This window comes from Saimiri boliviensis, chromosome 5, assembly GCF_048565385.1.
Source record: "Saimiri boliviensis isolate mSaiBol1 chromosome 5, mSaiBol1.pri, whole genome shotgun sequence".
NCBI classification, from domain to species: Eukaryota; Metazoa; Chordata; class Mammalia; order Primates; family Cebidae; genus Saimiri; species Saimiri boliviensis.
The window spans coordinates 80,572,418-80,588,210 of NC_133453.1; the positions used below are offsets into that span (position 1 = coordinate 80,572,418).

Consider the following 15,793-nt stretch of genomic DNA (forward strand, 5'->3'; position numbering starts at 1 on the left):
ATATTTTAAAAGGCCCTCCTACTACTCCCTGCAATTACTGTTTCAAACTTTAATCATTCTCCTCCATCCTATTTCTAGCAAATGCCCTTTCTTCCCACTTTACTCAGAAAACAGAAGCCAGCAGGCTTGATGTGCTAACACCCCAGCGTCCCACCCTGGTGCCTCACCTACCCACTCACCCACATGCACCTCCCCCGGCTTTTCCTCGTCACTCCTATTCCAAACCAATCTTCTTCACAGCTCCCTGCCCCATCCCACTCTCCATCCACTTACCCATACACACCACCCGGTTCACCTTCCAAGCCTCAGCTAGGATGGTCCCCCTACCCCGACCCAAGTCCTACCTTACCTGGCTACTCCCTTGAGACACAGCTCAAGAATCACCTCCTGCTGGGCGTGGAGGCCCATACCTATAATCCCAGCTATTTAGGAGGCTTAGATGGGAGGATCGCGTGAGCCCAGGAGTTAGAAACCAGCCTGGGCAACATAGTAAGATTCCATCTCAAAAGAGAAAAATTACCTCCTCCTTGAAACCCATGCCCAGCTTCTCTAACCCTCCATTCACATCTATGTAAACTTTGCTATTTTTTCGGATTGTCTCTCTCCCTGAGAACACAGGCTACATCCTCTTTGCTAATTGAAGTGCCAATAAGTGTTGAATAAATAAAAGGATGAGTACAGTGGACCCACTTTCTGTTCTGAAATGTTTCACCAATTAAGACTCATCATCAGCCACTTACAAAAGATGTCGAACATTTTCTCCCTCTGATCTAGACTGAGAAGCATCCCCTCCCCTTGCCCTTCCAGAACAAATATCCCTTTGATGAAAGGAAAAACCAGAAACAAAACCACTACTTCCTCCTCAACAAAAACAGCCCAAAATAGCAAGACAGTTTATGAAAAATATCCAGCTGACACTGGCTTAGGTAGGGATAAATGCAGTTGTCCCGGCTTAAGAGGAGAAAGGGAAGTTTACCTTGGATGGTGATTTGGGGGAGGCAATAATATTCATGTGCTAACCAAGAAAGTTGACCAAAATAATAAACCTGAGGTCTATTTATAAAGCAAGGGAGGAAAAGGAAATGAGTAACTCCATGGAAATTTCCTTCCTTTGTCTAGTTTTGCTTCTGATATGGCTACCATACTAATTTCTCGATACCAAAATTTAGGACAATTTAATTTATAGGAAGTCATTTTGAAGGGCCCCAGGGAGCTGCAGATGGCACCTCGGGGGCCCATCTGTTTAAGGATGAAAGCTTAGTGCACACCATTACATCACTCTGGCCTCCTCAGAAACTTCCTATCTGACAAAACCTAGATGTTTGCTCTGTCAACAAGATATTTGTGTTTGTCCCCAGCCTCAGGCTTTGGTTCCTGATTAGTTTTAAAATCATTATGCACCCCAACTGAATAGGGCTACTGTTAGCAGCTGTAATGTCTTCTTCTGGGCAAATCCCCAAGTCTGTGGCCTTCAGGGAGTGATTTCTGTCCTTTCGCATAATTGCACACTCTCCTGATTGATGAGCTGATCAGTGTTCCTACCCCTTCCTGAGCTAAAGCTCTCTCCTCCTGCTCTATTTATTTTCCCAGGGGATCGGAGGGGAAGGGAGAATCCATGGTGAAGCAGGCCTTTGGCTCTCCCCAAATAAATGCTTGGGCACTCTACATTACTACAACTTTAGCAGCTCAGTTCTGTCCCAGAGCAAACTCACCATCCCTTCTTGCCATCCTTAAAGCTGCCCCTGTGCCAGGAAACAGCTGCTATTTTCTGGATCTTCACAGACCCCATGATGCCCCAGCACCCATAAGTATAGATTCACACAAGTCAAGTGGGTCACCTGATCTGTGCTCACCTTGGAGCCTGCCTACATCTCCTACATCCTCCCCCATTTCCCACACTCCTCGAGGCTCAATAGGGCACAATCACATTGCGTCAACTGTGCTGTGGCTGGTAGGTGCTACACAACAACCCTGGCAGAGAATGTAGAAATTATATTTTAAACAAGTATTATGGGGGGAGTGGGGGCCGGGTGATTGCACATACCAATGTTTGCAACTTACTTTAAAATACGATTTGAAATAAGATAGTGTGATGGGTAGATACATAATAAAGCCCAGACTGCATTATATTAATTACAGAATCTAGATGGGGGTATGTGGATATTCGGTGTACATTTCTTTCAACTTTTTTTTTTTTTTTTTTTTTTTTTTTGAGACAGGGTTTCACTCTGTCCCCAGGCTGGAGTGCAGTGGCACAATTACAACTCACTGGAACCTCGATCAGCCTACCTCAGCTTCCCAAGTAGTTGAAATTACAGGTGCGTAACACCACACCCAGCTAAGTTTTAAACTTTATTTTTTGTACAGATGGGGTCTAGATATGTTTCCCAGGTTGATCTCAAACTGTAAATTTACCTTTTCCCCACCTTTCCATACTCTGTCTCTTAGAAGTGAGTCATTAAATTCAGTCCACACTCAAGGAGTTGGGAGGAGTAAGGCCTAGCCAGTGAAGGGGGAGGTATCATTACTCAAAATTCTCCTATAAGGAAGATGTCTCTTCTCCCAGTACAGTTATGTGCAGGTATAATTGTTGTATACCTTGGACTATAATGCAGCACACCACATTATTTATTTTGTTGCTCAAATTAATCCAGCTTTGGCTATTAGGAGCTCTTTGAGGTTGGCGGATATGTCCTTCAAACATGCCCACATCCTTTGTTTCATGATTACTTCCTTATTTTCTGACAATGCAAGATGCCCAGTCCTACAATTATCCATTTCTTCAAGAAGTCCTGGCTACTGTGACTGGAGAATGGAATTTAGAAGCCAAGATCTGGGTGTACTTTTTGCTACTGTGGTGTTATCACATCTAAGCTCTTTCAATGAACAGATCCAGGAAATACCTTTGTGTCCTAATCCATTCTGTATCTAGACTAAGCTAAACCTAAGTTCACATTGAGGTTTCTGACTTTAATACAGTCCCACCAAGTTCACTCTAGCCTTCTTTCCTTGTATACCTTTGACTTTACCTTTGGCTTTCTTTTTCAGCTGTGGAAAACCTGGCTCTCTCCATCCACCATCCCTTAACTATTTGTTCAGCCCTTGAACATCTGTAAAGCAGTGTTGGAACTGTCAAACTGTGCACCATGAGAAACTTTACCCACTAGAGCACAGCGTTTATGCACAGTTCTTTTTGTAGTTTTTGTAGTTTACAGTCAAAACATCACTTTCCAAAGCTACCCAGGCCCACGCCTTTCTGTCCCCACTCTCTTCAGTGGCCACGTCATGCAACCGGAAAGCAGGCAGGTTTTTTGGCCACCATCTGTCTGCATCTCAATGCCCCACCCCCACCACCCCACACATACAGAGGTATAAACAGCTGCTGGTTGATGTTTTATAAAAGTTATTTCATGCCAACTTTATTAAAATAATTAAAATCTTTTTACTTAAGTAGCTGACATCCCTTCACATTGGTGTGCATTTGTTTTATCCTTAGTACTATAATACTTATGTATAAGCATACCCCTGACATGTAGCTCAGTTCTGGACCACGATGTATATTACTCAGATACTAATCAGATGAATATATTCCACAAATTTATTGAAAGAAATTACTATGTTTAGTTAATTTAACACAGTTAATTGCTGGAAGTCATTCAATAAAACTAGAACAATGTTCACTGCAGTGTTACTTGAAATTCAGTAATAAGTAAATAGTTGAAAAAATTATGTTACAGCTATAGGCTGGAAAATGAATTACATGCAATCACTAGAAATCATTTCTAAAAGAAGGCATACTGATAAAATAAACACTATGTGTACAAAAATTATCAAGTTATACAACAAAAGGTGTGGTATTTATTTACCTTATGTCTGTGAAAAGAAAAACACTTAAGGGAGGTATATACCAAGACTTGTTTTTGTTTTAAGACAGGGTGTCACTGTTGCCCAGACTGGAGTGCAGTGGTGAGATCATGGCTCACTGCAGCCTCAACCTCCTAGGCTCAAGTGATCCTCCCACCTCACCCTCATGAGTAGCTGGGACCACAGGCACAGGCCACCACACAAAACTTGAAAATACAAAAATTATCAAATAAGTTTTATATTTTTTTCAGAGTTAAGGGTGTCTCACTATGTTGCCCAGGCTGGTCTCAAACTCCTGGGCTCTAACAGTCCTCCCACCTTGGCCTCCGGACATGCTGGGATTTTAGGTGTGAGTCACCACACTCAGCCACCAAGTTATTTTTAAATACTTTTTTCGTCTCTTTTTAAAAGTAATGGACAGAAGACTGCCCTGTGGAAAACTTTCAAGAGAATCCTTCCAAAACAAAGAGTACTGGACCTGACAATGAAGAAACAGAGTCAGTTGCTGTGAACCAGGCAGAGTGCACCCAGGGCTGAGCCAGGCCAGAGATGCACAGGGCACAGCAGGCTGGCTGGTGGATGCCCTGGGGTAGGCTGCAATCTGAGATGAGCATCAAAAAGGTCAAGGCAGTGGGTGTCAGTGCTAATATGTTTAAGACAGACATAAGAGTGGAATTGAGAGCTGTCTGGAGAAGCACGCAGAGAAACGTAGGGTTTAAAGAGCAGGAAAGATTTTTTTGTTTTGTTTTGTTTTGTGTTTTTTGTGTTTTTTGTGAGACAGAGTTTCGCTCTTGTTACCCAGGCTGGAGTGCAATGGCGCGATCTTGGCTCACCGCAACCTCCGCCTCCTGGGTTTCAGGCAATTCTCCTGCCTCAACCTCCTGAGTAGCTGGGATTACAGGCACGCGCCACCATGCCCAGCAGGAAAGATTTAAATGGAAGCAGGGAAGAGGAAGGGAGGCAAAATGAATGGAGACAGGTATAAGACCGCCCCCTGCCTGGAAGGTTTCTCATCCCATTCGGTAAAAACCCAAGGGAGATCATAAGCAATGACAGCCACCACCGGGAGCCTCAGTTTGAAGTTTCCAAGAGTCCTGCCCTCGGGCAATGTGCTATGGGGAGGGAAAGGATTGCCTAATGGCATCTGGTTAGTCTCTAGCACCAGATAACACTCAAGTGGCTGATAACAGGAGCCTAGCTCAGGGTTTTCAAAGATTAACGTTTTCACATTGGAATTTACACTCCACTCTTATAAAAAGTGGTTTTATCAAAGAATAACACAAACACATGGTAACCATCCATTACACTGAAAGTTCAATGGCAATAAAATAACCAACTCTCAGTTTGTAGCAATTTTCAATACATAACACTGAGCCCACTAGAGAGCCACCTTCAAGACTAGATCACACATACGTAATTACCAAAAAAAGCTACAGGACAACCTCATGCAAACACAGGGAATCCCCATCTCACTGTCACAGCTGGGGGAAAATTAGTATATGCTGAACACCTAATTAGACAAGGAATAGGTATCTGGCACCCATTATCTCCTTTAATCCTTACAACAAACAAGGCAAAGATCAGCCTTGTAAATGACTAGTTTGGAAATGACAAAAATTTAAATTCACACTCAGCTCTGTCCAGTTCCAAGCCTTCCATCTTTCCACTTTGGACTGATGCTCCAACAAACTCAAAACAGGTTTAAATACATCTTTAATATCACTGGTTTAAAAAGAAGAAATCAGATCAGTTCTTTCTCCAAACAGTAGTAATTTTGTGAGATAATTCGAACATGATGACAAGATTGCAACTTTAAAATCTAAAGTTCTCAAATCCCAAGGCAGTAAAGTTAACCATTTGTGATTTGGCAAAATAATATTACAATACCCACAAATAAATCAACTTGATTACAAAGTTTTAAAAAGTTACACATCAAAAATACTCTTTGCAATATGAAGATTTCAAATTGAGACATAAACATCTAGATTTGATTCTTTTCATTCTCAATGAAGACTAATCTACTTTGTACTCTTAAAATCTATCACTTTAAGCAGGTGTGGTGGCTCACATCTGTAATCCCAGTACTTGAGGAAGCCAAGGGAGGAGGATGGCTGAACCTAGCTCTAGACCAGCTGGGATAACAGACAGCTCATATCTACAAAAAACAAATAAAAGATTAGCAGGGTGTGGTGGCACTCGCCTGTAGTCCTAGCTACTCAGGAGGCTGAGGCAGGAAGATTGCTTGAGCCCAGGAGTTGGAAGCTGCAGTGAGCTATGCACCACCGAACTACAGTCTGGGCAACAGTGTGAGACCTTGTCTCCAAAATATAAAAATAGTAAAATAAAATATATTACCCTATTCCTACCTATATGTCTTCTCCTCTGCTCCTACATACCATCTCTCATCCCCAAAAGAGATTCTTCCTTCTATATGATACAGAAACCACAGAATAAAAAAGATTAGGATCCACTGATAGTTATAATCTCCATTATCCTGAGACAGAAATCCTCCCCCACCGAAAGTGAGAATTACATATGTATAGTGTACTACAGATACTTAGTCCAAACCATGAGAAAGGTTTTTCATAGTAAAATGATTTAAATTTTTTAGTACTCTTTAAATGACCAGAGTGATAGTGTCAAACATACACTGTATTTGCCAAACCTCAGAAAATATATTCATACAGAAGGCATTCAAATGCTATTTGTTATGGAATAAAAGCAATTCAGGACAAAAGGTATTATCTTCTCTTCAGACAAACCAAAAGATGATTTTAGACATTAACTTTTAAAAAATTTAACAAGAAAATTTAAAAGTTCGAGGTAGAGAAAGCCGATGTCCATGTTTTATTTCTTAGGCACAGAGGATTTCCCATTCTCACTGCTTCACTTGACCAGCCTTAAAAAAATAAGGGTTGGCACGGTGTTTCATGCCAGATTGCTTGAGTGCAGGAGTTCGAAACCTGCAACATGGGCAACATGGCAAAACCCCGTCTCTACAAAAAATACAAAAATTAGCTAAGGTGGGAGGATTACTTGAGCCTAGGAGGTCAAGGCTGCAGTAAAGCTGTGATCGCACCATTGCACTTCTGCCTGACAGAGATCCTGCCTCTAAAAAAAAACCAAAAACGACAACAACAAAAAACAAAACAAAATAAAAAAAACACTGGCAAGTGCTTTGCTGGGGTTAGAGGAACTGAACTGAAGTCTGAGTTCACCCACTTCCACAAAGCTGCTGTGTAACTTTGGGAAGGCTGTTCAGTCTGACTCCTTTCCTTGGCTGAAAACTGCTTATATTTACCTCTACCTTGAAATGCCATTAAGGCCCAGAAGGTACATCTACTTCTTCAGATATACTTGCTAAGTATTTTCTCTCTGCCCTCATTCTAAAAAGAGGCCATTCCAGCCCCAAGAGTCTAGGAAGAGATGAGCATAAAGGCAAGAAACTAACACGGCTGTGACGGAGAATACATGAGCAAAGGTGCAAGTGAACCACAGTGAAGTCATCACAATGTCCCACAAAACAGCAGCTATTTAAAAAGCGGAGGAGGACAACCACACAACACCTGGTGGAATGCATGAAATCTATTAAACAGAAAAGCCTACAAGTACATGTACACCTTAGTTACAGCTATATATTTTTAAGGCATAGGCAAAGAACAGAAAGGAAGGAAGAGAATAAATTCATGACTGCTGCATTTAAACACATTTTTTTTTTTTTTAAAGACAGGGTCTCACTCTGTTACCCAGGATGGAGTGCAGTGGTGTGATCACAGCTCACTGCAGCCTCTACCTCCCTGGGCTCAAGAAATCCTCCCACCTCAGTCTCCCGAGTAGCTGAGATTACAGGTGCACGCCACCACGCCCAGCTTATTTTTGTATTTTTTCTAGAGATGAGGTCTCACTGTGTTGCCAGGGTTGGTCTCAAACTCCTGTGCTCCAGCGATCTGCCTGTCTCAGCCTCCCAAAGTACTGGGATGGCAGTCATGAGCCACCACGTCCGGCCTAAACTCATATTACTCTCTTCTCTTGCTTTCCAAACTTTACATAACACCATTTAACTAACATTTATAATTCTTAAAATATTTCAATTGACGTGAGAGCACAGATGGAGGAACGATTAATTCTGACTGAAATAATGTATGTAAAAGGTGAAAAGTCTAAAATCCCCCATGAATGGTGTTATTGTCAGAGCATGAAATAATCTAGCATTATGTATAATACTATGGCATTGCAGTATCACAGGTTATTTTTATGTTCTGACACTTGGTTTACAGCTCACCTGAAAGTATATAGTGTTAGTCACTTCTTTACAATATTTTCTTTTTTTGAAAGAAATGCATGCACGCTTGTAATCCCAGCACTTTGGGAGGCTGAGGCAGGCAGAACACTTGAGGTCAGGAGTTCCACACCAGTCTGGCCAACACGGTGAAACCCCATCTCTACTAAAAAATACAAAAATCAGCCAAGCATGGTGGCACACACCTGTAGTCTCAGCTACTCGGGGTGTGCTGAGCCAGGAGAATTGTGTCACTGCACTCCAGCTTCGACAACAGAATGAGACTCTGTCTTTTTCAAAAAGAAGAAAAGAAAGAAAAATGAAGTGCATGAATATGAAAAAATAGTGAAACAGTACAAAAGGGTCCACAATGAAAAGCAAGACTTTCTTCTATCCCAGAGTCCACATCCCTCCCAAAGGCAATCATTATTAGTAGTTTCTTATATATACTTTTTTTTTTCTTTTTTTAAGAGACAGTGTCTCATCCTGTCACCCAGGCTGGAGTACAGTGGAGCGATCTCAGCTCAACTGTAACCTCTGCCTCCCTGGTTCAAGCAATTCTACTGCCTCAGCCTCCCAAGTAGCTGGGACTACAGGTGCATGCTGCTATACCCAGCTAATTTCTTTTGTATTTTAGTAGAGACAGGGTTTCACCATGTTGCCCAAGCTGGTCTTGAATTCCTGAGCTCAGGCAATCCGCCTGCCTCAGCCTCCCAAAGTGCTAGGATTACAGGCATGAGCCACCGCACCCAGCCTCTTATATATATTTCTAAAGATACTCCATGTGTATATATTTTTTGTTTAATAATATTATTGGAAAATTTTCCTTAAGAGCACACATTCTTTTAACATCTGCATATCACCCTATCGTATGGATGCACCAATTACATCATCAGACCGTGCACTGTAAAAATGCATGAGTATGCTATTAACACTATGTATATATTATTTTCCCTCATATTTTGATTTTCTTTCCTAGCAAATTCTACATCTTCCTATCAAAACAGGAAATGTACATGTATTATTAATCAGTAACAGTTTATTTTAATCCCTAAACTACCTCTGATCTCTAGCCGTGATGTTTTTCTACCTTTTTTTTTTCTTTTTTTGAGACAGGATCTGGCTCTGTCACCCAGGTTGGAGTGTAGTGGTGTGATCTTGGCTCACCACAACCTCCACCCCCTGAGCTCAAGCAATCCTCCCATCTCAGCCTCCTCACTAGCTAGGACTAGACACCCACCACCACACCCTTCTAATTTTTTAATTTTTTTGTAGAGACAAGGGTTTGCCATGTTGCCCATGCTGTTCCGAAACTCCTGAGCTCAAGCAATCCACCCACCCTGGCCTCCCAAAGTGCTGGGATTACAGGTGTGAGCCGTAGCACTCAACCCATAACCCCAGGTTCTTCAGCAAGATACACAAGGCCCACCAGCAAGTTCACACTCACCAGGCTCTCTAGGCTTATTTCCTAGGAATTCCTGCTTCACACTACTGCATCCAGCCAACCCCTGATTGCATATAGTCCTCCTAAATATTCCATCCATTGCTCATGCTGTTGCTTTGGCTATAACCCATCCCACCTTGCTTGCTTAAGTGAATTCTTACTCAATCTTCCAAGACAGGGCTTAGGCATAACCTCCGCTGGAAGCCTCTCCCAGCCCTCCAGGCAGAGGAAATGCCCTGGTGCTCTGCTCCAGCCTCAGCCTGGGTCTTGGCACTTAACCTCCTCGGGATGAATTCGTGTGTCAGCCTCACCCACTCACTAGAATTTAACTTCCTCCAGGATAGAAACCACATCTTATTCATCCTTGTAACTGCCTAGAGTTTGATATAATTTATTTCCCGTTGAATCGAACAAGAAGGGAACTTCTGAACATCTATTATGTGCTAGGAGATACTCTAAAAGTACTGTACAAACATTATTTTTCAGCTTGTAAAATGATCCTCATTTTACAGACGAAGAAACTGAGGCCCTGAAGAAATTTATCCAAGGGCATTAGAGAAGGACTGGAATTTGAAACCAAGTCTACTTTACTCCAGAATCACTGATCTTTCCATTATGCTGTTCCAATGCATGTTTTGATGCTGAAAACTAAGTCAAATATGCAGTCCTAAAGGACTTGAAATCTTCATAATTATTATGGATAACCTAAGGGCATGACAGTCTTCCAAAAAGTCAGTCAAAAGCAATCTAAAATGTAGAACTAAAATGGCCGGAAACAAAAAAAAAAAAATTATTTTTTGAGACTGAGTCTTGCTCTGTTGCCCAAGCTGGAGTGAAGCAGCACAATCATAGCTCACTGCAGCCTTGATTTCACAGGCTCAAGCAATTCTCCCGCCTCAGCCTTCCAAGTGGGTGGGACTACAGGCAAGAGCTACTACGTTCAGCTGATTTTTTTTTAACTTTTAGTAGAGATGAGATCTCACAACGTTACCCAGGCTGCTCTCAAAATCCTGAGAGTTCAAGCGATCCTTCCACCTCAGTCTTCCTCAGTGCTGGGACTACAAGCGTGAGCCACCGTGCCTGGCCTGAATTGCTAAACTTAAATGCCTCTTCCCAAATCGTAGTGGAGGCAGGTGAGATCCCAAAGTACTGAAATTATAGGCATGAGCCACCTTGCCCAGGGGCCCCCCAAAAAGTATTATAAACAAGCAAATTCTGCCAACAGTATCCACAAATCTGCATTTAGCACCCTCAAGGGGTGTCCCTGAGGCGCCATTCAAAATGAACTGCACGTGCAGTTTCAGCAGGTGCAATAGTGAGGCTTCTTCCCCCACATTGTGCCCTCCCTGCGAACATTGTCAGTTATGGTCCACATTTCTCTCCCCACCCCACAACTCCTCAGTCCCCATACCATTCACTAAAATTGACCTTTGGACCAGGATGCCTAAAAGATCTACTGAATGACCAATTTTGGTCAGACATAGTCACCCCAGGAAATGCCTATTAGGAAGCCTATAGAGGGGCTGAGCAAGGAGTGGGTGAGGAGGGCAGCTTCGTAGGAGGCGGCATGGGGCCAGCCAGCCTGCCATGAGACCTGGGGGCAGGTACAGAACCTCACCTGCAAAAAGCCCATGAGGTAGGAAGAAAGAATGCCTACTTCCTAAGGCCTTCAAGAGAGCTGAAGTAGACTAGCACTTAGCACGGAGTCTGGCATACAGTGAAGGCTCAACTGGCTCCTGTTAAGTGACTGAACAAACCAACCAGTGAGCAAGCCGACTTCCTCCTGTGTCCCCCGCAACAGGATGGGGACTAAGGAAAAGAAGCTGGGAGCTGGGAAGCCCTGTCATTGCAACAGGAAGTAGTAAGCACATTTAGCAAAGGTGGAGAGGGAAACAAAGGAAGGTGCCAACATGAACTAATCAGCAGCAAGCAGTTAATGAACCCAAACCTTGCTCACTGGGAGAGACAAGAAAAATTATCCCAAGGGTAACAAAATACCAACAAAAAAGGCACACAAGCTGAAAACAAAAATGAAAACACCTTTTTTCTTTCTTTCTTTCTTCTTTTTTTTTTTTTTTTTTTTTTTTTTTTGAGATAGAGTCTTGCTCCGTTGCCCAGGTTGGAATACAGTGGCCCAATCTCAGCTCACTGCAACCTCTACCTCCCAGGTTCAAGCAACTCTTCCCTGCCTCAGCCTCCTGAGTAGCTGGGATTACAGGCCCTCACCACCACGCCTGGCTAATTTTTGTATTTTTTAGTAGAGATGGGGTTTTGCCATCTTGGCCAGGCTGGTCTTGAACCCCTAACCTCAGGTGATCCACTCACCTCAGCTTCCCAAAGTTCTGGGATTACACTCGTGAGCCACCATGCCCAGCCACTTTTTCTTGATAACTATCAGCCACAACCACATAAAAATGTCCCCCAACTCTGGAAGAAAAGTAGAGTAAGGTAGGTAACGTAAAGCAATGCACACAGTCAACCCTAAATACACTTTCTAGCAGAATAAGTAGACACTTAACGTGTGCTGAGTGAACCAGGCAGGTGTCCAGCCTTCACCTTCCCACCCAAGATTCACAGAGTGGCACTAGCTCAAGTCCAGGTGTTCTGACTTTATTCACTCCATTCCCAAAACTACCTTCTCAAATACCAACCATCCAAATTCACAGAAAACAGCTCAGGGCAGTTGTGTCACCTGTCCAGGGTCACAGTGGGGCAAAGGGACTAAACTGGGACCTTAACCCAGTCTGTCTGGCTTCAAAGCTTCTACTCCCCCCCCCCCCAAAAAAAAGAGACACATGACAGAGGGGAAGGGGAACCTAGGCTGGTCAGGACTAATTATAGGCAAATGGTCTAATGAATGAGTGATCAGGTTTAAAACCCAGATTTTAAGAAATTGAGTACTTTTCAGTGGCCTTTTTTCTTTTTTTTTTTTTTTCGAGACAGGGTCTTGCTCTGTTGCCTGGAGTGCAGTGGTGTGATCACAACTCACTGTAGCCTTGACCTCCTGGGCTCAACCAATCCTTCTATCCCTGGGCTCCAGCAATCCTCCTACCCCAGCCTCCTGAGAAGCTGGAACTACAGGTGTGTGCAGGCTAATTTTTATATTATTTGAATAGAGACAGGGTTTCACCATGTTGCCTAGGCTGGTCTTGAACTCCTAAACTCAAGCGATCCACCCACCTTGACCTTCCAAACTGCTGGGATTACAGGCATAAGCCACTGTGCCCAGGCTTCACTGACCTTTTTCTTTTTTGGAAAGGTAGTCTTGCTCTGTCAACCAGACTGGAGTGCAGTGGCACAATCTTGGCTCACTGCAACCTCCACCTCTCAGGTTCAAGGGATTCTCCTGCCTCAGCCTCCTTAGTAGCTGGGATTATAGGTACTCATGATGACACCTAGCTTTTTCTTTTCTTTTTTTTCAGTAGAGACAGGGTTTCCCCATGTTGCCCAAGCTGGTCAGTGACTTCTTAATCAGTGACAGCCTAGGCCAACCAAGAACCTTAGGCTATACTCCTTACTCCTTCTCCACATCCCAGGTTCCCTCGTCCAACCTCTTTAATACAGGAGAAAAATACTCAGAATCGAGCTTCACTAGAAATCTCTTGCTAAAGGTCCACTCAAAACAAACAAAAAAAAAACCCTAATTTTGAGGACTTGTTACTTTTGAGTGTTAATCCAAAAAACTAAAAAGCATTCTTGGCAGAATTAAATATAACACACACAGGTTCCTAAAAACAAGCAATTTTTCTCAGATGTTGCTTTTTACCAGAGAGCAACATCCTATTCTTTGAAGAGTCCTCAAAAGCTCCCTGAAGGAAGTGAAATTACAAGACAGGCTAGGCCACTGGGACAGCCAAACATTTCTCAAATGCAAGAACCTGCCTCTCTCTCAACCCACAAGCTTGACATAGAAGCACCTCCTGGGGGCAGGGCCTGGAAATCTGCATTCCAAATAAGTGCCCCAGATGGTGCACAGGCATTACCCATGCCCTCCTACAAATTCCAAGTCATGCCTACCTGGAGGCATATCATTAGCTTAAAGGAGTTTCAACAGGAATGCCAAATTTCCAACCACCTACTGGGCATTTCCAACTGGGTATCCCAGATGGCCCCCAAACTCTGCCCCTCCCCTCCTGAGAGAGTACTATTACAGTATCGTTCATCATCCACACCTTGCTGCCACACCTGGAAGTCTCTACCTTCAGTCAGCTGCTAAATATTCCTTTGCTAACCTGGAAAACCTGGAAGAAGCTTCCATTTTATCCCAGTACAAAAATCAAACGCGATGTGCACCCTTCCTTCATGTTCTCATCCCCTCTTAAGTGAAATTGATAGGGAGCCACTGATTTGGACTGAGCTCCTGAACTAGGAACCAACAGATCAACCCAAATGGAGTCATTCATGCAAAGGTTCCACATCACCAAACCAAAACCTAAGCTGTTTACTTGTAAGACCTGACCCTCCAAGCAATCAGGAGAGAAATGACAGTCAAATTTCCAAACAGCCTAATTTTCAAAAAGCATGAGATTCACAACAACCAATCAAAAGGGGCCCAGTCGGCTGGGCGCAGTGGCTCATGCCTATAATCCCAGCCTTTGGGAGGCAAAGACAGGCAAACCATGAGGTCAGGAGTTCAAGACCAGCCTGGCCAACATGATGAAACCCGGCCTCTACTGAAAATAAAGAAACTAGCCAGGCATGGTGGTACATGCCTGTAATCCCAGCTATTCAGGAGGCTGAGGCAGGAGAATCACTTGAACCCAGGAGAGGGAGGTTGCAGTGAGCCAAGTGGAGTGCACTGCACTCCAGCCTGGGTGACATACCAAGACTCTGTCTCAGAAAAAAAGAAAAAAAAGAGGGGCCCAGCTAACCTGAGCTGGCAAAAATAAGGATATCTCCTCTGCTTTAACCTACATAAGGAAAGTAACCTGAGGTTAACCAGTCCCCCTTTGGCACTATGCTGCCTCTGCTCCGGCTCAAGCTAACTTACAAAGCCCACTCATATTCAGCCATACACTGAAGAGTGCCTATCTATTTTGCAGTCTGGATGCTGCCTAGTTCATGAACCCCTAAAAAACGACAATTAGATCTTTAAAGCTTCATTTCTGGAAATGTTGTTCTTGACATCTTGTTTTAAAAACTGTGGTGGCACAGGACAGTAAACCCAAGTTCAAATCCCGGCTGAACTAGGTTACTTTGAGCCTGCTTTCTTTTCTGCAAAACGAGGATGACAACAGCACCCTATGAAAAGTTTTTCTGTGAAGACTACATGAGCTAATGCACCTTCACCTGAAGTGCACACTCAAAGGTATTCAGCTGGCGTTAGTTCTCTTTCTCCCACTAACTCGGGCCTCAAACATCTCTCACCTGACCTACTTCAAAAGCTTCCTAACAGTGAGCCCTGCAGCCCATCTGTCCCCACGCCAGTCTCTCCTCTCCACACCACCACTGCCAAAGCTTTTCTCCAACACACAGATCTGATTACATCATCTCCCTGCTGAAAAACCTTTGACAGCTATCACTTGCTTACAGGATCAAGTCCATGCTTCTTAGCCTGGCATGGAAGGCCTTTGCAATCTGGCTCTCTTCTCCCTGCCACTGTACCCAAATGCCAAGCACCGTCTGTTCTAGTAACAACACCCCAAACACGACTTGTATTTTCATGCTTCTCGGTCTCTGCTTCTTGTTCTCCTTTTCTCTAGAAAGCCTCTCACCCTCTTTGCCACCTGCAAAGTCCTAAGCATCCTTCACCTCCTCCCTCTCCACCCGTAAGCTTTCCCCAGCCACTGGCGGTGGCTCCTCCCCCTCCCCTCCCCCTCCTCATTCTCCTCCTCCCTTTCCTCCCCCTCCCGCACTTCCTAACACCTTGCAGTGGTACTGTGTGTGCACTTGTCTCCTCAGACTGAGACACAGCGCTGGGCCTCGAACTCTGAAGGGCACAATGACCAGCTCTCAAGAACTATTTGTTGGAAAAATTAATACAAGACCTCCACCATCCGTTGACAAATGAAAATGGTTTCTGATTTGTCAAATAGTTACCACCTTCACGGTAACTTTTTATCTTTAAAAAACTCATAAGGAAATTATATTTGTTGAGCTGGCTAACACTACTCTTAATGAAGAAAGCAAGAAAGCCCTGTGATGAAAGTAAAGTCTCTTTATATTTTCTACTGGCTTAGGTCTCAATCACTGTCCTAGAAATGGCG

The 15,793-nt window shown here is 43.5% G+C and overlaps 1 protein-coding gene across 6 annotated transcripts in view; it reads right to left on the minus strand.

Annotated features, from left to right (window-relative positions):
- TANC1 (tetratricopeptide repeat, ankyrin repeat and coiled-coil containing 1) overlaps window positions 1-15,793 on the minus strand; it is a 277,351-nt gene that overhangs the window by 245,714 nt on the left and 15,844 nt on the right. The gene's annotated exons all lie outside the window — the stretch shown is intronic.